This window comes from Homalodisca vitripennis, chromosome 1 (genome assembly GCF_021130785.1).
Source record: "Homalodisca vitripennis isolate AUS2020 chromosome 1, UT_GWSS_2.1, whole genome shotgun sequence".
NCBI lineage: Eukaryota > Metazoa > Arthropoda > Insecta > Hemiptera > Cicadellidae > Homalodisca > Homalodisca vitripennis.
This window is the reverse complement of record NC_060207.1, coordinates 70,382,013-70,409,687: the sequence shown is the minus strand read 5'-3', so window position 1 is coordinate 70,409,687 and position 27,675 is coordinate 70,382,013. Positions and strand designations below refer to the sequence as shown.

The 27,675-nt window shown below is 32.8% G+C and overlaps 1 protein-coding gene across 1 annotated transcript in view; it reads right to left on the bottom strand.

Annotated features, from left to right (window-relative positions):
• Positions 1 to 25,135, bottom strand: part of LOC124364121 (triple functional domain protein) — a 717,390-nt gene extending 692,255 nt beyond the window's left edge. The window contains exon 1 of the mRNA XM_046819384.1: positions 24,869 to 25,135. The gene's annotated coding sequence lies outside the window, so the exon portion shown is untranslated. The remainder of the gene's footprint in view (positions 1 to 24,868) is intronic.
• Between the last annotated feature and the right edge of the window lie 2,540 nt (positions 25,136 to 27,675).

Here is a 27,675-nt window from a genome sequence, read left to right as displayed (position 1 = left end):
GATATGAAAATATTTGTTAAATTTCATTTTTTATTTGCACTGGGTGATCCAACAAAATTTTCGTCAAATATTTTAAAGCAATAAAACACTTTTCTTTGCTTGACTGATTAAAATGTTTTAATTTCCTGGTTTAACATTACATTTATTTCTTAAGTTGTCCATACTTTTTCCAAACAATTAATTATTTATTAACTTAAAAAATCTTTTTCGAAATCACTTGTAGCTCGAATACGAGGGCTGTTTTTTCAACCTCCGATCTGAGGTCATGACAGACAGATACGTGGCCGGTCCGCGGCGCGCGCATACATTTGTCTCTGCCGAGTTCAAGTAATCAGTTTGCGTTTACCTGTAGTACATAAATGTGTATTTTCACTCATCTTTTGGTGGCTCCTAAAAAGTATGATCATTTACTATACATTTTACAGATCTGTTAATGGTATATTAGACAGTATGTGGACTAGGAATGACAATGTCAATATATATATATATGGGTTTATGCAATATTTCCAAATCCAGATTTGGCCATAACATTGTATTTTGAAATAAATAAACAGATTGCTATCGTATATCTCACTGGAATAAATTAAGAAACGACCGAATAGCTTCTAAAATGTTAGAAATAATAATTCATCAGAATGCCAAAGCCAAAGACATCAACAGAATGGGGTTAAGAAAAAGTGAGAAGTTATATATTATAGTCCTAGTTTTGTCTACACAGCCGAGATTTTTATTCCCTTTTACTAAACCTTTGTTGTAGGGAGATACTGTGTATCACCTTGGAATAACCGGGCAATTTCCACGTTTCCCAGAATTGTTGGGGAGCTTTAATTACTGCTGGTGTTTTATACCTCCGGTCAAATTTCCTTGTTGCATTCTCCCACCCCCCCACAGCCGCTTGGAAGGGAAATAACGACTCCGTCTGTTAGCGTAGAAACGGTGGCCAGACAACACGGAATTAATATAATGTTCAGCTTCAGGTCCGTTTCACTTTCAAATTGCTGTTGTTTGTTTGTCAGCAACACGTCAAACATCATGACACAAACAAAAGATGTCAACTCCGAAATTTATTTATTATTCGGCCTACGTTAATTACATTGACCAACTAACATTTAAACTATGTTCTATATTTCATTTAATATTAAAAACACAGAACATAGAATTCTTTACTGTACATGCTTTTGCATTATGTCATCTAGGATAGGGACATTTATAACACTGGTCCAACGTTCGTAGTTCAGTCGCACTGTTTAACATTAGTCTGGACAGAGTATAAATTATTTAAATTTTAACTAAAAACTTAAAAACTCCGTAACACTTTACTTAGTGTGTATCTATTTAGATTACGGTGACGAAATCATTCTAGGAGATGTCAAACTGAGACATCTCCCCCTACTGCCCAACTCCGGGTGGAAAGAACTAGCCTGATTTATCCATAGTGTGGTCACAGTATCTGTTGTAATAATGATAATAATAATGTTGCAATAATAATGATATCTTATACATTAAACACAAACCATAATGTTTTTAAAGAGATTTTAAATAGAGTAACCCTAATATTTCGCCATTCTTAATATTATATTATTAAAAATGTAATTTCTGTATTATAGAATTATTGGAGTAAAATACCTAAGTATAAAAATATAGCATACTTTAAAAAGAGAGCACTATGGTATGCATAATCAAAATACTCTCTCAACATAAAGTTTAGATTAATTATTACAACAAGTTTCACTAAAGCAGGTTCAGCACTGTTCATCTCAATACAATAGTGTTAATTAATTCGTGAATACAAGTACATTATAACTAACTAAATTGGGCTAAATTCTCAAAAAACGCGCACTCTGTTCACAGAAGCTTGGAAGTGTATCTGCAAAGTTGGTGCAACAAGAGTAGGCTGTAACATTGTAGCAGCACAGTAGACAAGCCAAATAAATCTAACTGCTTGGTAATATATTCATTTACAATATTATAATATTTGTTTTTACATGTCATAAAATGAAGCGAAATTTCTAAAAAGTTTTATTAGACACATTTAATAAGTGAATTCTGAGCCTTTTGAGGAAACCGAAATATTTTTTTGGAACACAATAATTCATTATAAAAAATCGAGACAATCCCAGTTTTTTTCGAGAATTTTCATCACCCTAATTTAGATACATTATCCTTACTGTGTTTACATTCAGCAACCTCACACACTCACTATATACTGCCAAGAAACGCACCATCTCTTGAGGTTAAGTGGTAGAGAGGACTTTACAGTTTTAACTTCGCCTCTAATAAAGACATTTTTCATTTCATTACTGTTTAAATGGGGGAAAATGTTATTGACAAAAGGCTGTATCAAAAACCAAATTTGATCTAGCCACAAATAAAACTCATCACTTTCAAAGTAAGCACTTTTGATTAAGATACCACTTAGTTACGGTTATCTGCAGCTTACATATTGCCAACTTACAATCGACCGTTATAAGAATAAAATTAAACTCCGCTGCAATGTGTTTTAAAACATCTAGAGTCTAGAACGTTGATGAAATTAAGTCGGATAGCTGACAAAACAATATAGTCAACCACCGAAAAGAGGGGCACCCTACCAATTCTTTATGTTTTAACTGCAATGAAAATTGTCTGTTTTAAACCAGACTTCAGTTCGAAAAACAAGACTTTTATAGAGTAAAACCTTATAAATGATATTTTGAAATAATAAATGAAATTAGTAATGAACTCCGTCTTATAACAAAAGTATATGCATATAAAAAATAATAGGCTTCTCAGCCCTACGTATGTGACCTTTATTTTCTTCATCGGGACTAGAAAAACTCAACAACAGCAATGTAAATGTATTAGACCAAAAGAAAAGTACAACAGCCGGAAATAGACGCTTTATGACCGAAGTAGGTTTCGAAAAGCCACATGCATCTACTTTTAATCGAGAAACAAGAACCCCTTAACTATGGCATCGTAAGGAAAATTTAAACAAACGAAAGTAGACAAATTTTGACCGAAATAGGCTTCTAAGTCTTACGTATGTATGTATATAATTTATACATTTTCTTCATCAGGCTAACACGGGAAACTCTGCTATGGGACTGGAAAAATATTTGACTAGAAGTCAATAAAACACATTCAACTGTAGCAACATGAGTGATTTTAAACGGCCGGAAGTACATCTTATGAACAAGTTAGGCTTCTCCGTCCTATGTATATTTTCCTTGCCGGAACTAGAATCCAACTCAACTATGGCACTTGAAATATGTTTCATCCGAGACATGTATTTGTATTTTCTGGATCGATGCAATAAGATAAACTCAATCGTGTCTTCGGAGATATAATTTCTTTGAACTAGAAATGTTCATACTTGCGCATAACCTAATTTAAGAGTCACTTGCTTAAACTGGTCTTCTTAACCATAAACACTGAAATACTGTATACCTGATATGTTTGAAAAATGTCATATGGCTCCATCATATTACATCATTAGTGCTTTCACTAAGTATGCTAAGGACTTATCCGCGAGTAATAGCTAGTTTTAAGATAAATAATGAACAAAGATCAAAACTTGACTTAGTATTTATTCCCTATAAGACCCTCCCATTGTTAGAAATGATGAGACAATCTTTAAATGTGTCAAATATGTATTTGCTTGCAGTACAGAATATTTCACTCATGGCTTATATATTTTCCGAAATATTTAGAATAATACATTTTTATGGATACAAGAAGATTTTGTTCTGAATACATCCGAACAAAACTAATATTAATCAACTGGTGTTTAGAAGAGATATATTAGTTACCGTCCAGCAGAACCATCCATCCATTAATTAACTAGTACATACAGTCGTACGAATGTTAGATGTTACTGCGGTATTGATGGAATCCATTGTTTACCTCTGCGGAAATCCATTACCAAACATGGCTTTTGTGTCAAAAGGTATTTGTAGCGATCTGTCAGCATACTTTACTACTTCCCAACAGCCCAAGTAAATGTAATATTCGTATGCATCCGGCAGAAAACCAAGTTTTTCGTATAAAAAGGTTGCTCTACAAAATTGTACAATTTTGAGATTTTCATAACATTTACAATAATTTCTAACAAATACGGCATAATTACTTAACAACTCATGCACTATAAAGGATCGTTTCAAATTCGACATCGTAAGCTTAATGAACACCTCGCAGACTTATGTTACGTCATACTCATACATTACTGGTATGTCACCAGAATAGAACTCGGACTGGCTTCTTCTTTCTCCGTGTTTGAAAAATGTGTCCCTTCGAGTCTATACAGAAGTCATGGACATGAATGGCACATTCATTGACTGTCCGCCTCCTGCCCACATCCACATCGCTCTTTCGGGCAATGTACAGAGTCTGAGGTACTGTCAAGACAGTTATGGGGCAGAAGTAAGCCGGAGAAATGGCGGCCGCGGTGTGCAGTGGCCGGCCGTTATAGGAAGACCCCCGGGGTGTGCAACATTCCCACAGCACACACACGACATTGACTGTCCGCCTCCTACCCACATCCACATCGCTCTTCCGGGCAATGTACAGAGTCTAAGGTACTGTCAAGACAGTTATGGGGCAGAAGTAAGCCGGAGAAATGGCGGCCGCGGCGTGCAGTGGCCGGCCGTTATAGGAAGACCCCCGGGGTGTGCAACATTCCCACAGCACACACACGACATTGACTGTCCGCCTCCTACCCACATCCACATCGCTCTTCCGGGCAATGTACAGAGTCCGAGTTACTGTCAAGACAGATGGGGCAGAAGTAAGCCGGAGAAGTGGCGGCCGCGGCGTGCAGTGGCCGGCCGTTATAGTAAGACCCCCGGGGTGTGCGACATTCCCACAGCACACACACGACATTGTCCGCCTCCTACCCACATCCACATCGCTCTTCCGGGCAATGTACAGAGTCCGAGTTACTGTTACGGTAACCGCAGCACATCACAGTTTAAACACAATTATACATATTTACTCTTGTATATCTACGTTCTTTACGTCAGGGGTTGAGATTTGTTGGTGTTATATTTCAGTAAATATAATAAAAGTTAAAAGTTTCAGTTTCGTAAGCAAATAATAAAACAACTTTACCACTCCAGATATGTTGTTTTAGAAAAAATTATTTACGCCAAGTCTGGTATTAGAAGAATGGTGTGATAGAGCAACTATATTATCGATACAATATTGTTTGTCTATGATCTTGAATTGAACGAGATGCCGCTCTTGAATCGACGAACCAGGGGAAGGGAATAATCATGATGTATGGTTCAGCAGTCATGTATATTTTGTATTTGTTATGTCAAGTATGTCCAACACAAACTGTCCCTTGAGCATAAATAGCTATAGGAGGTTTGCGGTATTATTTATTATAATACCTATGTAATAAATATGACCACTTGTTTTGATAACCATTTTAAAACATTCCAGTAGTTTCTTCTCCTCCCAAGCACGCTGACAGTTTCTCGTTCGTTGCTATTTAAGACCATATGATAGCCACCTTGGAGTTTCGACTCACACCGGCATCGTTTAGTCTCTTATTAAAACTTGACACTTGAACTGAAATTTTTCTTCTAACTCTAACGTTATAGATATTTTTCCTAGGTCACGATGGAATAAAACAGATCTCACAAACAGACATTTTATAAAACTTATAGTTACAGTTAAACGTTGCAGTACTACGCCTAATTAACAAGTCAAACAGAGGATAGCAACTCATAAGTCCCAAGATATGTCCCTTTATTCTTACCTCTAAGAATAGTATTTAATACCCCCCAAATGAAAATGGACTATATTTAACTTCCGAAAATTGTTATCGCTCAATAATTAACCATGGTTTATGTTTAAAACTGATTCAGTGACGAGGGAAAACAAATAAATCTTAAATTTATAATAAAAAATGTATCTTTTAGAGAATATAAGAGCCACGCATACTCAATTCTAACTATTTTGGGCAATGGATCCATATGTCAAGAGGTCGATAGTAAGAACATTTCAGAGCTAAACAAGTACATCTTAAAAAGAAACAACGCGAACGTTCAGTTTACTAGCCTTCTGTATAACAAAATAAAGAACATTGAACTGCCAGAGACCTTGGGTAGCTGACGTAGATGCCTTATTTAGTGACGTTACGGTGCAGATGTGGTGCGAGATGGGTTCAGGCCCAGGCCTCGCCGCGATGTTATGTAGCACAACGCCGTGATACCCAGTACCAGATGTGCCCTATCACAATATGTGCAGCACGCGGCCTTTATTAGTAACCTTCTGTTCCTTTCTGTCCGGCACTCCAGATAGACCCATAACACACATGGTTATCCAGAACATACATACATAGTCTAATCAAAAGTGTACATTACACTAATTAACTAATTATGTTATTTATATTCGTTATATTCGCTCAACCCGGATCCATGCAAGTCTTAACCTGTACGATTTTAATCATCATCCAACATAAATTAATGAGATTGTACATACAAGTCTAAAATCGGACTTTTATACAAATTCCCTGTACCAGTGTATTTCTATTCAACAGTATGCATTTGTATATGATAACTGGAAACCCTAATCTTAGACCAAACAAATTCTTCTTTATTGACGTCTATAACTAAGAGAATTAAAAAAACCATTTGTAAATCTGTATTAAAACATCCAACAAACACAACGGCGTTCCAAAGTTTATATCAAGAAGTCTGGGAATATTGCAGTTGAAAATAGGTTCTTCTTTATCATGAATATTAATTTGGAATGAAGGTCAGGAAAGCTACATTTTTCCTACACCTCACCCCACGATTTGCAAAATGTCCTTCTTAATAATCAACCAAAATTCGTTAGATGACTTTTTTAAAGTACAAGCGAAGGTGTAGCCTCCTACCTACTCGCACACAGTCATCCATCATTGCTGTTCAAAAAATCCCAAAGGTGGAGTGCGATTTTTTAAAGTTTTAAAAACATCTCTGTGAATTCTTTAAAAAAATCTGACTTTTCTATTCTTCAATTTACAACTTTCATCCTCAAAACCATTAAATCCCATAAAATCTTATTATGACCCCTAAAATACGCTTTGAAATTCTTGGAATCCAATTTTGGGAACCCTGTACCAAAAAAACTGCTTAACGTGTTGTGTGGCTAAGGCTGGTAGTTGCTTTGGTAACATTCGGTCACGCTTCATGTAACTGAATGAACCCAATGTGAAATGTTTTATTGGCTCAGTGCAGTGATACAGGGATGGTACATTGAAATAGCACCTGTATATCCGATTTTCCAAGTGAAAACCAATTTAGTAAAAATTTCTAAACGAAATATGCATATTATAATCTTTACCCAAAACTTTCAATGTCATATGAGGAGTCAGAGAAAAAGTTTTTGTGTAAGCCTTAGTCACTTTTACGTGAAAATGGAAAAATGCACTTCATACAACTCAAATAAAGATTTTCAAATTTTTATTAGTATGCATGCTAATAGCCTTATATATGCTAAACTAGCCTAAACCCGCGGCTCCGCTCGCGTGGCAGTAGAGAGGGCTACATCAATCAAGCATCGAAAAGAAATACTAATTTTATTATACGTTTTTCCAATTAATTTATTGCTCTACTAATACATCGTAGCATATCATAAAATCTATTATAAAAGTTTTTTGTTTATTTTAATGCGTTTTTGGTAAACAACGTTATTAGTTGTATTATTTGGAGCATAAATATAAAGGTTCTTCGGGTTTCCGACTCTTGAGCAAGCGACGTATAATTGACCGTGCGAGAAACATGAGGGTTCCAGATGGATTCCTGCGACGTTAAGTGATTGTCCTTGTGCCTTATTAATCGTCATTGCGAACGCAAGTCGAACGGGGAACTGAAGTCTCTTAAATTCAAATGGCACGTCGGATGGAATTAAGGGGATGCGAGGGATGAAGACATCTTCCCCGGCAGATGTTCCCGACAAAATCGTTGCTTCAATGATATTTGGATGTAAATTTTTGACGGTTAGTCGAGTGCCGTTGCACAATTTTGGTGGTCGTAAGTTTCTCAACATCATTATCGGTGATCCTACTTTCAAGAGTAATTGATGTGACGGCATCAATTTTTTCCAATAAAATTCGTCAAAAAACTGCTCAAAGGAATTCTGTAAAAAAAAAATGTTGAGAAAAACATTCTTCAAAGAATATTTACATGAGAAAACAAAAATACTTGCCTATTTTTTTAAACTTTTTACTGATGGAAAATAACACTGTTCTTGGAAATTGTAAAAAAGATATCAAATCACGTTTATAAAAAATTTGACATTTGTGACACGTTGTAAATGTCAAAAAATGTTTGTTTACATAGAAACGTCAAAAATATTTATGTTTACTTAGTTACTGTCAAAAATAACAACAATTTTTTGTCGCATTATATATGTTTACAAAGAACAGCTGATTAAAAATTTGAAAAGACTCTTTCACTTAATAACATATGTTTGCTGCAATGCATTTCTTACGGGTATTTCTGTAACCAGTGGGGCGGAATCCTGAATCGGGAAAGGGATAAAAAGTATCCTATAACCTTCTACAGATCAAGACGAACAAATTAAAAAAAAAATTAGGCGAATCCGTCCAGCCGTTTGTGAGTGATGCTGTTACACACGAACAGTTTCATTTTTATATATATATAGATATTATAAACTATTTCAAAGAATTATTTCAAACTACATGTATTTTAAGGCGTTCTTCTCATTAAGTATCACATTAATAGAGTTTATAACAAGAAGGGTTCATGATAATGAATGTTGTCCATTTTCACGACTAATAACTGAACACAACCTACTGGATCTAACACATAACTACTACTGTTCATGTAACATATAATAACCGTCCTAGAGTTAAGTGTCATTGTGGGTGACATATGTAGCGCAGAAGAGCTCTTGTCAATGACGGCTGTCCAGTTGCACGATTAATGGCTCAACACGGCCTACTAGATCTAACTCACACTACTACTACTGTTCATGTAACATATAATAACCGTCCTAGAATTGTGCCATAGTGGGTGATATGTGTAGCGCGGAAGAGCTCTTGTCAATGACGGCTGTCCAGTTGCACGATTAATCGCTCAACACGGCTTACTGGATCTAACTCACATTAATATTACTGTCCATGTAACATATAGCCGTCCTAGAATTAAGTGTCAATGTGGGTGACATATGTAGCGCGAAAGAGCTCTTGTCAATGACGGCTGTCCAGTTGCATGATTAATGGCTCAACACGGCCTACTGGATTTAACTCACACTACTATTACTGTTCATGTAACATACAGCCGTCCTAGAGTTAAGTGTCATTGTGGGTGACATATGTAGCGCGGAAAAGCTCTTGTCAATGACGGCTGTCCAGTTGCACGATTAATGGCTCAACACGGCTTACTGTATCCAAGAAACGATCCTCATTATCAGTGAAGTATCCCTGATTTGATACTGGACTTCAGGGGGACTGATTTGGACTTGAGAGGGTGAGGGACAAATCCATGGTCTAATATGGCATGGTGGATGATCGGTTTGTTCAAACACCATGTTTCCCTCAATACTACGTAGAGTAATAAAAAATTATATAAATAAACAATGTTAGAAAAATTAGGGAACCCCATTACATAGATAGATTGCATTAAACACAACAGCTTCTTTTACCGTATCGTCCTGTTTTACTTTATTTGACTGCAGTCTGAGTTTTTATTTGAAATTTTTAATTCTGTTTACATTACGTATTTTTAATGATATAAACTATTTACAAAGCAGTTTTTAATAACACTAGATAACAATTTAATTTCGAAATTTCCATTACTTACATACGTGTAGTTAACCATTACGTCAAACAGCGTTTGAAATAATGGCATGTCAATTCGTTTGACACAAAAGTAGATGTAATTGAACTAAGTTAGCTTTCTTTATGTACCATCATCTCAGTACAGCGTAGAAGAAATTAACATTCTTTTCTATTTGTATACTATGTAACAATGACCTAAATGTAAATAAGTAGCAAATATACTCTCAATACCCTTATAAAACACATTTTGCGAGAGACCTCCGTAAAAGTTCCAAAATGTAGTTCGTATAGGTCTAATAACAATTAATAAACTCGAACGCATTAAAACGTACACGATAAAATATACTCATATTTATCAAGCAGGCAGTGGATTTTAACAGAATTTATTAAGCATACCTTGACATACCTAACTATACTGTACATTATCATGGGTATTACAGTAACCCACGAACACGTGTACATTGTAAAGGTATTATGATAAGATCAAATAATTAAATGTATGAGTGCTTATATTACATGTTTAATAAAGGTTTACTCCGAGGTTTTCATTTCAATGTTAGTGTTGGTTACAAATATATCTCATAATTAGGTTAACCAATACAAATCTAATATCCCTTAAGCAGCTTATTGTTTGAGTTTGAGTTAAAAACAAGAACACGTGTAAAATGTATAATATGGATTTATACTAATATAACATTGTCAAAAAATTGTAATAATTTTCTCATGTAGTTTGAGGGGAGGAGCCGCCCCCTCAGACCCTCCTTCTGGATCCGTTACTGCTCGTCCTATACAACGTGCGATTTCACGGTCACAAATGGTTTATATTGAATCAATGGATCTTATTCACTATAAGAGTTCTGCATTTTAACCAAGTTATAAGAAATCAATTTCATTCATTTCCAAAAGGGCAAAGTTCAACTACACGTAGGTAACGTTGATTCCAGACAGTGCAATGGAGAAAATTGTAATTTAGAACCTATTTCTAACTTGAGATATTTACGTAAGTAATCACAATTAACTTATGACATAATTGTATATTTGAAGAGAATAGCGCCTAAAGTCGATACAATTTATGAACAACTATAAATCAAATAAACGTAATGTCATTCACGATATAAATTAGTGAAGTGCATATTTTGAAATGCACTACAGTTTCAAACCAGAAATTCATTGGTTCACTGGAAATAAATGATACTGAAATGCCTGAGAAAGAATTTATCTCCTAAAGAATTCCAACTCAGATGCCAACTCATTGCAGAACACTGGGACGTATTTTAATAGCATTTCAACTCTTCGAGCATGAACCCATTTCTATTCACACTTTGAGCAATTCAAGAGCAGTTCTTCTTACATTGGACTGTAATTAGATTATTATCGTTATTATTAATTTATATAAGGTACTATGTTACACGGTAGTTCAAAGTCAACTACTCTATTGAAGAAAAACGCTTGTTTTAAAGGTACTTATATTTCAAACGTTTATTACAAAAAACTCTCACTTATTTTTAATAGATTATCAAGAATACAAAACATCACACAAAAATACATAACCAAAGTGATGATGGCACACTTTTCTTCTGATAATGAGTTATTAAGTTAATTTGTTGCATAATTCGAAATAAATATATTTATACCATATATATATATATATATATATATATATATATATATATATATATATATATATATATATAATGAGAATATACCTAAACCTGTGTATTTAAATGTTAGTGTGGTGGGTTATTGTTACGATTTTAGACAGCTTTTTATGAAAGTAAACCTAAGCGTTATATTCAAAACAGGTTTTGTTTATTTGGTTAATCCAGTGGAAAGCAGGATTCAAGCTCAAGAGACATGTAAACAGTTAAAACAAATTACTTTTCATTGAATATTCATAAACAAATTTCATGTAATATGGAACACAGAAAAAACTTACATCAAAAGCTAAACCAAGGGAAAACTTTCTCCCACCAGTAACTTTTATGGTATCTTAATTTGTGTCTTAATTTTTGGGGTTTGGTTGCGTCGTTCACTCATTACACTTAAAAAACTTATTTTGGTCAGAATTTTCAGACTGTCACAGCTTTCTTATTAGTATCTGTATTAAAACATTTTTTACGATAAATCTGCATGGAATCTCTTATAGTTTTTAAATATCATATTTATACCAGCGAGACGGACGTGTAGGATTCGAGTCAATGTTTTAAATAATTATAAATTATGGTACAAATTTAAAGTAACATGCTATCTTTATAATCAATTACATAAATGCCAGTAACAGTTATATTTAGATTAGAAATGCCTGATCTGATAATTTGTATTTCATATTAAACATCTGATTCCAACACTGATACCAAAAATTAACTCGAACCCTACACGTCCTGCTCGCTGGTCTTCAGTTTTGTAATTATAGTATTTGAAAACTGTAAGAAATCATTAATAATGATTAGATAGCATTAATAGAAAAAAGGTTAATTAATAATTCAACGACTAATATTTAAGAGATTCATTGCTATAAACATTACCTGTTTGCACGCAGATAGTTGTGATGATTCTATCTCAAAGTAAATAATTCAGGTACAAAACGTCTCTTATCCAAGTTCCAGTAACATGGATACGTGGCCTTAACTCCGATTGTTTTTTTAATTTTTTTATTTAACATAATATATCATTCATCACTATAACGTTTTTTGGGGGGGCTTTTAAATAATTTTATCCTTGAAGTTTTAAGTAAATAAAATAGCAATGTTGTTAAAGAAGTTCACGATTTCTAAACACGTTTAAAAACAAAAATATTGATAAGCTTTTCATGCATTTTCGTACGCCTTAGTGTTTCTTCAGACAAAAAAAAAATAGTATAAGTATTTACAAATATACAAGTCGATTTTTCTATTAGAAAAGATACTGCTTACTGTAAAGTTAAAGTTAAAGAATTTTATCAAAATAACAAACATCTTAGCAGAGCACCGGATTAATCCAATTAATTCTGTTTCATCTTATTAACGTTATGTACTAGCTTCATCCTTCATTTCAACACGGAATCCAATTAACATTATAAATACTTAATATGAGACGCCATCGTAACATGAGAGTGTGTGTTCTTTTATTCTCTCTTTCAAGTTTGACTTTTTCTGTGATAAAATCTCAAAGGAAATTAATTGAGAGGATGATATAAACTTAATACCCCGCTGATGTAGAACAAGCTTAAGCAATTAAGCACATCAATTAAGAACTAATAATTCAATTGAACTAATATCAATTGAAAGTATCTATACCTTAAATTGAATTAATCTAACTGTATTATAGGTAAATGTAATAAATTTTATTAAATATACATATTAAGCTGTTTTTAATTCCTTTTTAAAATAGGCAACTTCATTTATTATTCATATTTAATTCCATATATCAATAATAATAAGATTAGTTAACTGAAGGAAGAAAACCTCTAAAATTCTAAACATATCTACAGACCTATATAGAATTATATAATTTGAAAATTATTATGGTACTGGTACCGATATTCAAAATAAGATAGTTTTTTCATTGCCACAGGTTGTATAACAATAATGCTAAAACACTATTACTTTGTAAGAAATAGAGCCATTCTGATAAAATACCAAAACGTTTGACCCATATATAAGTAATATTTTGAAAAGTTAGGTCATAGTGCATTGTAGATTAGATAGTACGCCTCAGTATTCCACAAAGTTTGTTTTAAATAGACATCGAAATTATTCTATTGAAATTCTACAACCACTAGACTATTAATTAGTTTGAACATTAGTAGTGAAACTAGTCTAACTATGTAGTAGAAGTAACTATGAGCCTATAAAAGTAACAATTTTCAAAATGTATGAAACTTAAATCTCGTTAGAGCACACGTCCGATAATCTAAATAGGCAGAATATAATAAAAAAGAATAACGCGATTTCGTCTGTAGGTTAAAGAAAGTTGAAAAGTAATACTAGTAGTTTACATAAATAAGCACATTTAACGTCAATACAGTACTAACGCTATAGTAGAAATATTTTTATTCCTATCAAAAGGCAAAATGTTTGGCTTGTACAAGTTTACTCTTAAATTGATCGTGCTCGCTTATGTATTAACGAGTTTCTTTGAAAAAAGCAGAGGTGGAATTTTAATAAAATTGTTCAAATAATTTTTGTCTACTGATGTTTGTAACATACTGGCTTTTTTGTTATACAGACGCCATTATGTTAATATTATAGAAAAAAAACAAACTATTTTTTAAATTTTATATTTATATTATTATTCATCTATTCAAACCTATGTGCCAATTTGTTTATTGGCTTAACTAGTTCTTGAGAAAATCTTTTAAATAAAAAATGGCAACTTGCGGCTAAACGAGACATTTCTCTACTTATGTTTATATTTTTTGTTTGAAATGATGAGTACTATCAGCCATAGAAGTTTGTGATATCCCTTTCTGAATACTCTGTATATACATATATATATATATAAAATTTCAATAAACATTGAATCGCAAAAAGTACTTGTTCCGCCGGGACTCGAATCCGGATCTCTCACTTGCCGGGTGAATGTGCTACCATTACATTATATATAAATACACACATACTATCACTACTATGTAATGTATACTGTCAATAATTATTAGTTGATAAAAGTGCCCCTTACAGACCTTTCCTTTTCTACTTATGTGACCTGGCCTGAGATGCAGGCCTGTGCGTGGATTTTATATTCAAATTGCCTAAAATAAAGGACATCCCTTAGGAAATTGGTACATACAGAACTCACCACCAACTTCATTTAATATCGTTACTTTGTGGTAGTGGTGATCAATGCAACGGTCACAGATAGACTATGCGACAACCGGTTCCCTAATTTATTTAATATAATTATGATTATAGTAACTAATGAAACATATGGCAACCAGCTCTACCCGATTCATTTAATGTAATGATGAGTAGATTAATTAATGGACCATAAGGCAACCAGTTCCTCCGATTTATTTAATCTAATTATGATTAGATACATTACCGGACCACGCGGCAAACAGCTCTCCCCGATGTAATAAATAGTATAATTATGATTTAATAAACTAATAATGATAACTTTCCACTGTGGTCGAACATCAAAGACGATAACGTAGGTATAACAGTCAGACATCTTAGATGGTTTCTCTCTTGTCAACTCTCAAGTGCAGATGGCAGCGTCAAAGTGGTTATTCGCTCAAGTTAATGAGTGCAACTGCGCTCAAGGAAGGGTTTGCCATTCAAACTTTACTAGAGACGAGAACGTAAACCTTGTCTCTCTCTTTCCTTATTTTCTTTCAAATCCAGTCTCCTCATTCATTTCAACAGATCTACGCTAAGAGAGAACTTCAACTTCGTGGCTCAACATTTGCATGTATTTTAAGCAAATGGTCTCTGCTAATTAAAACAAATTGTTTAAGAAGGACGTATAATTTTCTTATTAAAACCATTTTTATCGGAAAATATACTTCTTAAAGATGTTTTACTGTTGAAATAGAGTAATAAATAACAAAAAGGGTTTATCAGTAACTGTTTCACAAGATATATTTGTTGGAAAATGTTCACTATTTACAATCGCTTTTAAAGTACCTAATTATTGTGTGTCAGTGAAAATATTAAAGATAAACTACAATAGTGTTCTAAACGAGATAAATATTTATGAAATGAAAACTGAGATTACTTTGAGGCGGATTTAGGGCTGTTTTATCTCTCTGTTCCACGCAACCTCGAGATATTATACACCCTCGTATAAACAACACCAATAACAATTACTTACATACTAAAGAACATAATAAACAAAATGGGGAAAAACTGAGCTATACAGTATTTATAAGATAACATTGATATAAAAGAAATACATTAAAAACTTAAATATATTCAGTTGATCAATCCAATTGCAATACCAATTACGTTTAAATATTATAATCGTGGACAAATGATAAATGTAATGGTGCTCGGAGATTGCCCGCTTGGTTACGTATGCAAAAGTGACTTATTCTAATGGCTGTCACAGATTTAAATGCTGTTTGGGAAAGGTAACACCGACGTAAAGGTTCCAAGTTTTAATAAAACAAACTCACGATACAATAATTAAAACCATCTAAAATAAAGGGTATATCTGTTTGCATTAACTATATATAATTAACACTCTAAAAGTCAGGCAACAAACCAGTGTGCGAGTCGAACTTAATTTAAAATACTGGTCAGGAAATGCTTCAAACTGTAGGCTCTCACCAACTGCATGATGCAGTTATACGTGCTCAGTGTGCCACAAGGATACTATACCTTTACACGTTACGTGTAACGCACCCACGCACATGCAAGTGTTAATGTGAACTCATGAGGTAATGTGACTGGAAGAGGGTGAAAGTGTTCTGGGAGACCAGAAGACAATGGCTGGCGGGATTGCCAGGGGCTCCGATCACACCTTTCGTCACTTTCACTGATCTCACGTCACATGCACTCAGTCCGGTCTGGAAGTTCCGCACTTCTTTGTTGCACAAGTTTCAGACAAATTACATTAACAATTAACCGGTACTTTCGTATTACCCGGAGGCCACTATTTTTAGAGCTTTTATTATCGGGGATTATTAGAAAAAAACAGACTTTATTTTACTTCCTGTCAAAATTGCATGTCATCATGGAGATTTATTCTTGTTTACTGTTTCCCTAAATGAATTGATGTCGGCGAGAAGGATGCCTCTATGTCCTTATATACTAATTGTTTTAGGTTATATAAGTATGTAAATCCATACGTACGTATCATAAATGTAAAAAGTTAACGAGTGCCACGTGATCTAAGCTTGAATTTAGGTACTATCTCAAGGGATGTTTTTCTTTTAGCCATCAGTGCGGGCTACTGTGGCCTGCGCGCCACCCCGCACTTCACTCTTATCGAGAGCCTATGCAGGTCCGATCTTTTGCTAAACCCAATTTAAGATTATTATTGGAATATAATGAGGTATCATGAGACTTACACACCAGTTTAGAACACAGCGAATTAGAAACAAATACTGGAAAAACACTACCACCCTATATGTAGTTTGGACTATTATTCTTCAACTGTATTATTCATCCTTTAATTATTTATGGGGAGAGCTTTGTATTTTATATCAAATAAAAAGAAAAAATCTCTTTGGTGAACAAATATGCAAATTGTTTGTGCATTTATTATCTTGGTGACTAATTTTGTAGCCTATTATTATACACTTCATTGACATATTCGTACTTTCTCTTTTATTCAAACGCGTGAGCTCTCTTGACCACTTTACCGTTCAGATAAAGTTGCTGTTTAAAACTCTCATGAAAAAAGATAGTTGTGTCAGAAACTAAGCTATGCTGACTTTAGCAAAACAGAGATGCAGTGTGATCACCGACACCATTATAAGCTACTACTAGTATAAGTATATCGATACACCTGAATAAGAATTTACACAGCTCAACTATCTTAATATCATGCCACTATGCAGTGTTAACTTATAAAAGGCTGCTCATTCAAAGAGTTTTAAAAATAATATTGTAGAGAAGTTATGAAATAATTAAAATAAAATAACCATAAAAAATATAACTTAGTTTTTACCCTTTTGTTGAAATTCTCCCAAAAGAGATTTGTCACCTACCACAAAGCTAACAGTAATATACTGAGCTCCAAGAATTTTGATATATGAATCAAATATCCTAAGAGAAACACAAAATAAAAAACAAATATGAAAGCTTACACCAGAGACTGGAGGCAGTTTGTAAATACACAAAGAAAATGTCGTCACATCTAAAAATCTTCCGTCAGACGTTACTCATGTACTCAACAGATATATTTTTCATATTTCCCATACCTCTAAATTGTTTGTGATGAGTTGTTATATCCACTTGTATTGTAAACGCTATGTATTGGCTATGCTTGAAAGAATACTTGTATACAAAAAATTGTTAAAGTACAAATAGATAACATAAAACTATTATAAATTATATAAATGCATTGTGTGTTGAATACCTGAGAGATAATTTTAAATAGTTATTTGTCTTTGTTAACATGAATAAAAAATGGAGTATTTTCCATTCAAGTTCCTTGACCACTTCCTTGATATGATTACTTGCAATGCTCACTGTCACTGTACACCAGTCCTTCTCAAAGTGTGCACCATGGCGCCCTGAAGCACCTCGATCTCCTGCCAGGGGTGACGCCATTCTGTTAAGACTGGATTCAAAACAAAGTATTTGCTACAGTTTTGGTGTAGTTTTGAAAAGTAATACGCCTAAATTGCCAGGAAAGCGTTGCATGTGTTGATATCTTTTACAACTTCCAACCATTTTAAGGTGGGCTTCTCAGTTATGGCAAATTAAATCAAAACAGAGACCCAACTTCAACATTTAAAATGAAGTTCATTTTGCAGTCTTGAATATAAGTCCAGATTTGTACATACTAATTAAAGGAAAAAAATGTTATCAACAGTGAAAATAAATTCAAACAATGAGGATTTTCATTGAACGGTGTGTCCACTTGACATTTGGCACTACTTGCATCACCCGTACCATTGATACAGTTTTGGGATCAACCATCGCTCAAGCTCCATCAGCAGCTAATCCTACACATTAATTCCAATCTAGATCATTGTATTAAATATAACCATTGAGAGCTTCAAAGATATGATTTGCATTGTTATGTACTGCCTCTTGAAAAATAACAGATCTTCCATAATATATTTTTCGTGTTTGTAACGGACAAAAGCTAGCAAGTGAGATTAATCAGTTAAGTGTATAATCTCGTCTAGTTATAAATTATAATGGAAACATTTCCGTAGATTTCAAACGTGAAACTAATTGGGAGTACACATTTTCTGACATATGTTCAACTCTTCTTTTCACTGAGGCGTTTCATTGAGATCAAACTTATGTCTTTGACGCAGTATCACCTAATATTATGTTGCACATGCTTTTTGCAGCAGGATGATCAGCTCCTCGCCTACATTAGAAGGCTTTCCCGACTTCAACAGCAATCAACAGAGAAACAACGTATGATGCCATTGTTGCCGTTCATTTGTTGTGCCATCAGGTAATATCGACTATCAAAGTAGCCATGGACTGCATTCCCTTGCACTGCTTCTCAGGTTTCTTTTGATCCAAAACTCCCCTGGGTTTCTCATCTCCAGCCATTTGATTCTTCAGTTTTCATAGAACCCATGTGGCATACTGATATGTCTCGTCTGTCTTCCACCCATTGTTTCATTGGAAAGTAGTAACATACAACACATTGCGGTTTTTGTTCAATATCCTCACTTGCACAAAACCGACATTAAATAATCGTCACAATATTTGTGATTTGGCTTTATTGGCACTGGCACTTTATTTGGAACAAGACGGCTTGTCAAGGTTAGGTGGAGCATGGGCCTGTCTACCGTCTCCATTAGTGTCGTCGGCACTTCACTTGTACTTACAGCACAGTACCGTCTTTAATCAACTATGCATAGCACACTTTGCTGATTACTAGTGAACTACACTCATTTTTATATGTTTATATATGGTAATAACTATTATGTATATAAGAGGCAAAAAAAGGTATGCTGCACTGTAATCACTTGATGTGATATTAGCGCCAACTAGTCACTCGTGAGTGAGTGAAGTGGATGTTTTGTTTTGGTCACATCCAGCGTGACTCATTCCTTCCCCCTCCCACGCAATCCGTTTCCATAGACGCGCTAACGGTTTGGTTTAAGCTCAAGAACAAATTGCTAATTCATACTTGATTTGGTGAGATGTTATTCTTCTGAGTAGAAGGGCTTTTCATTTAAAACAAAAAATAACGTTTATTAACAGGAGTCCATATATTTTTACACAAGTCGTAGGCTACCTCCACGGACCCCTGTTATGGGTTCGCGGACCCTTGGGGCAACTCTGTCAGAGGATGGTGAGCTAAACTATTTACATACATCTTTACTTTAAATAATCATTTGGGTTCCTTTACAGTTTTAAAATCATTAAGAGGTATCCAAAGAAGAAAAAGAACACAAATTTATCTTTAACAGTATTATTACACCAAGTAATACAAAATCTCCTAAACTTGCTCGAATAAAAATTTTGTTCATCAAAAATTCTGTATTTTATATTTGTGTGAGGCTAAGTTTACTCTCAGTAGCCATAGATAAAAGCATACTCCTGATAAAATATAAATAAAGGCATACCCTTACATGGCTCCTACCGTTACAGCAAACAATACAGGGTTGGCAGTATTTATAAGTATTTATAAGTACTTATAAGTAGCTGAATTTTACTAACAGCAGTTCCTGCTTTTGTTATTAATTTTGTATCTAATTGGAATTATGAACAGTTTTTTAATAGGGATAAACTCCTTCTGACTATCGATATAATTGATAATAACATATTGATTTGTTTTATTTTTATATATGTCATATTTTATAATGAAATATACATCAGGGTGCAAACCTATCTCATAAAAAAGGGAGAAAGAGATAGGAGGGTTTAAACCCTTAATGGTTTTGATTATTAATTCCACCATCTTTAGTCAAGTGTTTTAAGACTAACCTACACAAAATTGTATGCACATAAAAAACAAGATTAAACAAATATGATTGAATTACAATTAAAATCAATAATAACATGGTTACAAGCACAGAGTAATAAGGTATATTACTGTATGTATAATAAATAAGGTTTAATATACTTTAGTATACCTTATTACTCTGTGGTTACAAGTAGCCTATGCCGTAGAATAGCCAAATGAGTGTGCATTAATCGTAAGCCATTGTAAAAACTGAGAACCGATGTTTTTACTGATAAGAGTTACTTACTGGAACACTATCAGTTATTTTGATAGGTTGCGCTGTAAAAATCCTCATTCCTTATAATATAAGTACCTAGCGTCAATTTTTGACTTCTAAATGAATTGTTACTCAGCAAATATGCCCTTGGTTGTAGGTGTCCTGGTGTACGCAGATTCGTAAAAAGGTTGGGGATAAACCTTAGGTTTCTGGATACGAGAGCACTTATTTTATTAACGGTATCAGTTGAAGAATCTGCTGGCATTTATTATGGCTACTGATTAGCCTATATCTTTATAATAGACTAGCGGACCCGGCGCGCTTCGCTGCGCATTTCAATAAGTTTCCCGCGGCTTCGCACGCAATTTCCCGTTGAAAACAGTACACTATATTCACTTATTCATTTTCTATCACATTCTAAACATTGCTGAGATAATTGATAGTCGTTCCTTCGTGAGCTTCTTGGGCGCATTATGAAGGTATGTACCACATTCCTGATACTTCTGTCAAAAAAAAACAACTAAGGTTGATTTTATAACATTCTTTATATTTGTAGCCAACGTAAGATAGTAATTATGATATCTGCATTGCTCTTCTGATCAAGCATGAGCATGGTTTATATTAAATAAATATTGCAGTTAAAGGTGAATTTTTACGTCAAATTTGAATTGTATTATCTGGATAGTAAAGTCTATGTTTAACAGTGATTGCAGAAACAGTTTAAACAAAATTTGTCGTTTCTCTTAAGCTTACTCTATGCTTTAAAACTATAAGTGTAGTAATTAAATTATATATAAATATATTTTTTGTCGCATTATATATGTTTACAAAGAACAGCTGATTAAAAATTTGAAAAGACTCTTTCACTTAATAACATATGTTTGCTGCAATGCATTTCTTACGGGTATTTCTGTAACCAGTGGGGCGGAATCCTGAATCGGGAAAGGGATAAAAAGTATCCTATAACCTTCTACAGATCAAGACGAACAAATTAAAAAAAAAATTAGGCGAATCCGTCCAGCCGTTTGTGAGTGATGCTGTTACACACGAACAGTTTCATTTTTATATAGTAGATTTAAGCAGGCTCAAGATATAGTAATTTATTTTAAATAGCAAAGGGAAACTATTTATTAATGAAAAATAACGTTTAAAGACTCAATCAACCATTCAAGTAATTTATCCAGGAAAGTAACTTATAAAAAAACTTTGATAATGCGATAACTTAACTTATCTTGAAATCTGATAAGTATATGAGTCCACAATAAGTTGTCAATTTTATGGTCTTATTCTGGCAAAGAAGTTTAGTTCATTTCACAGTGAAAATTTAATTATGCTTCTTTAAAGAATCTGACTTAGGACCATAAAAAAGGGCTTTAAAGACAATATTGTATAGAAAATGAATGTTTATTTTCTTTCTTCTAAGAGTCATTCCTACATACTTTAGGAACAAAAAAGAAGGTTTATAACAAAACTTGTTTGGTGTATAGCCCATTTAGTTTATTGGGTGAATCTGTGGACCCTGTTTTTACATCAATATTAACTATAAATATATTTTACAGGCAGGTAACTTAATTAGAACTATCAACCAATGTTAAGTAATTAATTTCATCAATTGATAGTTAGATTTATTACTCGGTAAGGGGTACATATGAATAACCGATACCATAAATCGATGGCTAAGTTTTATATTAACCAATTTTAATAAATTAATAATTCAATTAATACTCCTACTCTACATTTACAAATACAAAATAACAAGAAAAAAACATACAAAATACTTCTGGGCTGCAAAACAACATTTTTTTTCAACCTTTAGCCCAAGTTTCCATAACAGCACCGCTTAAGCTTTATTTCACATTTTAGTTTTGCAGCAATAATCCTACATATTGTACCCAGTTAAAACATTTATTTATAAAAAACATAACGTAACAACAAATAATTTGTAACAACCATAGCCTATTTAGGAGTTAAAATAAACATCTGATTATTTAAAATATTGACAGGTTTACTCTATTTATTAATTATTATTAAGATAATCTAACTATGGTACCTGGATTGATTAATGAAATCAATTATTTAGTAAATGTTGGGGGATACTTTAATATGTGCCCCTACACTCATTATTCGATTGTTATTATCAACTGATTTTATATCTAACTATGATATTAGATAATAATCGTACACAACAAGAATAATACATCAGTTTTTAGTGACATAAATTTATCAATAAATTTACAAAATAACAATATAATATAGCCTAAACCTATATATAAGAAAAATGTCACAATATTTATAACTTGCCTATATAGAAGTGAGCAACTGCTGTTATGAAAGGATTCTCCCCATTGTTACCAGGATCAAAATCCACATATTGAAACCACTTGAAACAATTGAGAAGAAAAAATTAAGAAATACATAATTTCCTTATATTCATCACATTTGAAAAAAATTATTACTTCTTATTGTTTTTATTGCTTACATTTTAAATTACTGTGACAAGACTAGTTAAAATTAAAAATTAAGTTAAAAAATTGTAATATCAAATTATTTATTTAGATAAAAACTATCAAACCACTTGAAAAAACTGAATAACGAGTGTAAGAGAGTTTATGCCGCTTATTAAAGTCTACCCAATATTTTGTTTTTATTTCGTTCTAAAAATAAATTTTTAGGGAAGGGTACGATAAGCAGACTTGGTTTTTTTGTATAGAAATTGGCAAACGATATTACTTAACCATAGCATTCGATACTGATTAATTATTTTGAACAGTTAACTTAAATAATCTATATCAACAGCTGTAAACACTTTCAAATAATACACGTAAGGTAACATTTCAATTTTACATAACTAACATTTGATCATTAAAAATGGTCAATTTCAGAAAAATACACGACATTGCTTTGAAAAATGATAACACATATTTTACGTACTTTCAACATGTTGGACTCGTACCAAAAAACCCATTATGTGAAATTTGTGGGAAAGAAACAACTGTAACTATGAGAGGAGCAAATATGGTTGTCTTCAGTTTTCCTAATTTTTGTTATAATAATTTGTTTAATCACTGTAAATATTAAACTAATATTTTAATATAAAACATATGATTGTTATTGAGACTATACTTTTATATCAATTGATGGTCTAGGAGTGAGGTCTACGAATATTAGGTATCGATGATTAGTTCTTCGATATAAAATACCGGGTCCGCTTATCGTACCCTACCCAATATTTTATTTTATTTTTTTAATTGAAAGTCACAAACTTAAGAAAAATAAATGAAATAGCTTTAAAAGATGACTGTGTTTTTCTGGACTGAAGACAAAATAGCCTAGTTGCTCAAAAACCCAATATGCGAAATTTGTATAAAGAAACAGCCTACTGTGAGAGGAGAAAATAGGCCAAGTTTCAGTTGTAAAAGTTAAAGGTAGTTTTAGCAATAATTACAGTGAGAAAGTAACCACTTAATGCAAGCAGACCTATCTCCTCTTTAGTTGTTATATTTCCATTAAGCTATAGTATTTGTTATTAGACTATATTAAATACTTAAGACATTCTCATACCTTAACATTATTTTAGTTTGTAAGATACTTTCTTATCACTTAACAAGTATAAATACTTGTTAGTTTATGCATTAAATAGCCTAGCCTATCTATGATTATACTAGCTGATATAAAAACTGAGTCCACTTATCACAGCCTGCCTGTTTTTCATGAACATTGAATAGAATCAAACTAATTAATGCCTATAATCTGGATTTATAGCCTACTATTTGTAGGCTTATGTATTGATGTGTTCATATCACATCTATGTTCAAAGCTTTACAAAGGACTACTTGAAATGTTATTCATTTATAATAAAGCAGTATTTAGTACTTAATCCTTCATTTGACCCTACACTAATTTATTACTGTTGTCGTTATGTAATTAACCAGTTTATATGAATAATGAAATAACATTTAAATAAAACAGAATAAAATAAAATAAATAACATTATGGCCTATCTAAATCTTTACAGTATTACTCAGTAGCAGTTAATATGTCTTAAAGATAACAATAATAATCTATAATGTGCCAATAAAGACCTAATTTGCAAACTGCAATATGTAAAAAAATATGACTAATAAATCTCAGAAAAAATCGTTTATCGTTTATACTTATTTCATCTGTCAGTCTTATGGTTTAAAAAGTAACCTAAACTCACAACTTGTCACATACATAAGAAATATTTGCTTATGTTTTAAATGTACTATATGCTTCTAAAACTTCGCTTAAATAAACATTTTCAAAATAAAACAAAGAAAACTTACTTGTTTGAAGCAAATAAGTTATCACAGAAGCTCTAACTAGTCCTGCAATATACTTGGACAAGACACTAAAGCTTTCAAAACATGTATCAAAGTTACATGATAATAATAATAAATATTAATATTATGATAGTTGGCGAACTTCTAAATTATTTTGTCATAAAAATCACTACACATTCAGTCAGTAAACCAGGTAAATTTACTTATTAATAACCACAAACGCGTAACGAACGAACGACAACACCACCGAAAACGAAACGAACTACGAACTGATGGAACAAATCCAAAAACAGCCAGACAGCCCAAACAATCATAGCGTCAGAAATGGCGCCGCTAGCACAATCTATCGGATTTTTCAGTCAAAACTATTTGCTGCAATCTGGTTTATCTGTCAGCCAAGAAGCTCTATTTGTTTTATTATATTATGTATAAATTTAATGATAAGTTAAACTGATATTATTTATTGGGATTCCAAAAGCCTTTATGTAAGTATTATAATACAGGAATGCAAAACTACTGAATAAAACATCTCTTTTTTCTTCATCGAAGCCATAGCAGTTCCTATTTGTCCTGTGACAAATTTTGAGATCACGCCATATAACCTAGTTTAATTTACAATTGGTCGATTTATAGTAACTATTAATAATTTATTATAACGCAGAATAATTGCTTTATACAAGTGAGACCAGTAAGTATTCGGAAGTAAAGTTTGTCGGATGTACCTCACAAGGCTCAGTGTTAAGCCCGACATAGCCTTAAATTTCAACGACGATGTTAAAATATTGTTTGAGAAATTCTGATGGATCTGTGAAGATATGAATGTTATCAAGTAGGCTTTAACACTGTATGCTTCTATTCAGAAAGCTAGTAGTTCAAAGATTTGTACTAATAACTAACATCAACAGTCTACATCTAACATTTTCAGGTTTATTTGTCACATCAAGCTGCATAAAACATAGTTTGAATAGAGAGGTCAGGTATACTGCTAAATATCAGAAATGTAAGATTATTGAACAATCATTGATGTAGACTGTCTAAGGCTATACATTGTTTTCCATTTGTTACAGTCAGAATTATTTTACCATATTCCTGGATAAATTACAAATTTTTACAAAAATAACTTCTGGAGTACTATTGAGAAGTTGTATTATTTCTTGGCGGGAAACATAAGAACATAATTCTCACCCGCAAACAAACATTGTAAATATTCTTTATGTATAGATAGTTCATAAAATGTAAATATTGTTATTTAAATTGACGCAGTTCGTAAAGTAATACGATAAGTACCCATGCGTGCATTTATGAAAAATATTTTTGGATATCATAGGCAGCCACCTTGTTTTGATTGACTTATGTAAGTGTGATCCTGAGGAAGAATCTATAATCAAGGGTATGACGTTGCTTTACATTGTGGTCAAAAACGTATGTATTTTTTATCGTGTGAACGTTATTATATATTATGCTGAAGTTTGCTCATGCAAATTTGTTGTTAATGCCAATAAATTAATCTTGATTCTTGATGCTACGGAGGTAATTGGCAAACATAAAACATACAACTCCTTTAACTTCTTTCTCTCCCCACTTGTTTGGTCTCTGGAGTGTAATGGTGAATCCGAGTTTCATCCATAGTTTGAGCAAAAAAACACCTGTGGATTGCGCCTTGAAACGTGTGAGATTCTGAGTAGAAATGTTCTTTCGTTTCCGTTTTTGGTCCAAAATGAGCAGGCGCAGCACCCATCGCACACAGAGCTTGTTCATGGCCAGTTTTTTTTTAAGGATGCAATGCACTAGTTCAGTTGAGATACCTACAATTTTAGCTATATCACGAACTTTTAATCTTCGATCTTCCATTAACATATCATGCACCTTATCGGTGGTTTCCTGTGAGGTGACGGGCAGACCGGAGCTTGCTTAATCTTTCGTCCTTCTCCAACCACGTTTAAACTCATTGATGCGAACATAAATTATCTTCAATGTTTGTGCAGAACCCACATGGACTTCATCCAACTCGGATTTGATCTGTACAGCTGTCTAACCCTAAAAATGAAAATGGCCAGTATCAAACCACCCTTGTACTGTAAACTGTTTTAGCATGGACTTGCTTCAGTATGTTTTGTTTAGCCATTTAGCATGAATGGTTTTAAATTTGTTGTTTATTTAATTCTTTAATTCGATTTAATAATTTTTTTCTTTGTTTTTATAATTTTCTGTAAAATGGCAAAAACCTTAACTTATGGCAAATCAATAAACACGTTTATAACGGAAATTTGTCAGTTATTGTTGCATCAAGATTTTGGCAATAGGCAGACTTTTAATCGTTGTAAACCTTTGATTATAAAAGTTACACATGTGGTAGTTGTGAAACTAATATATTTAAAGCTTAAAACTATTGGTGGAGGAGGGGAGATAAATACTACCAAGTATTCGTTGCGTTGTATTTACGGAGTTATTTCAATGTTTTGTAATTAATTCTAGAATCTGATTAATTTTTTGTACTTTATTTATAATGAATGCTTCAAATTATGTTTTATGAGTCAATTTGTAGATCGATGTTTGTATTGAATTCTAACATAATTAAATAATGTATTTTTATTTATTCTAGCATAAATGCAATTATTTTGTCGTGTGTTGTTATTTAATATTTACTATTACGGTTTTGTGAGTAACAGGAGATTGCAGTTAGTATTTGATTGCAATTCAATATGTTATTATTATTATGTAATTGTTACCGTATTATTCTCAATCTTGTATATATGTTATTTCTATTTTGTTGTATATTATAATATATAGTCTGCTGTTTATATAATTGT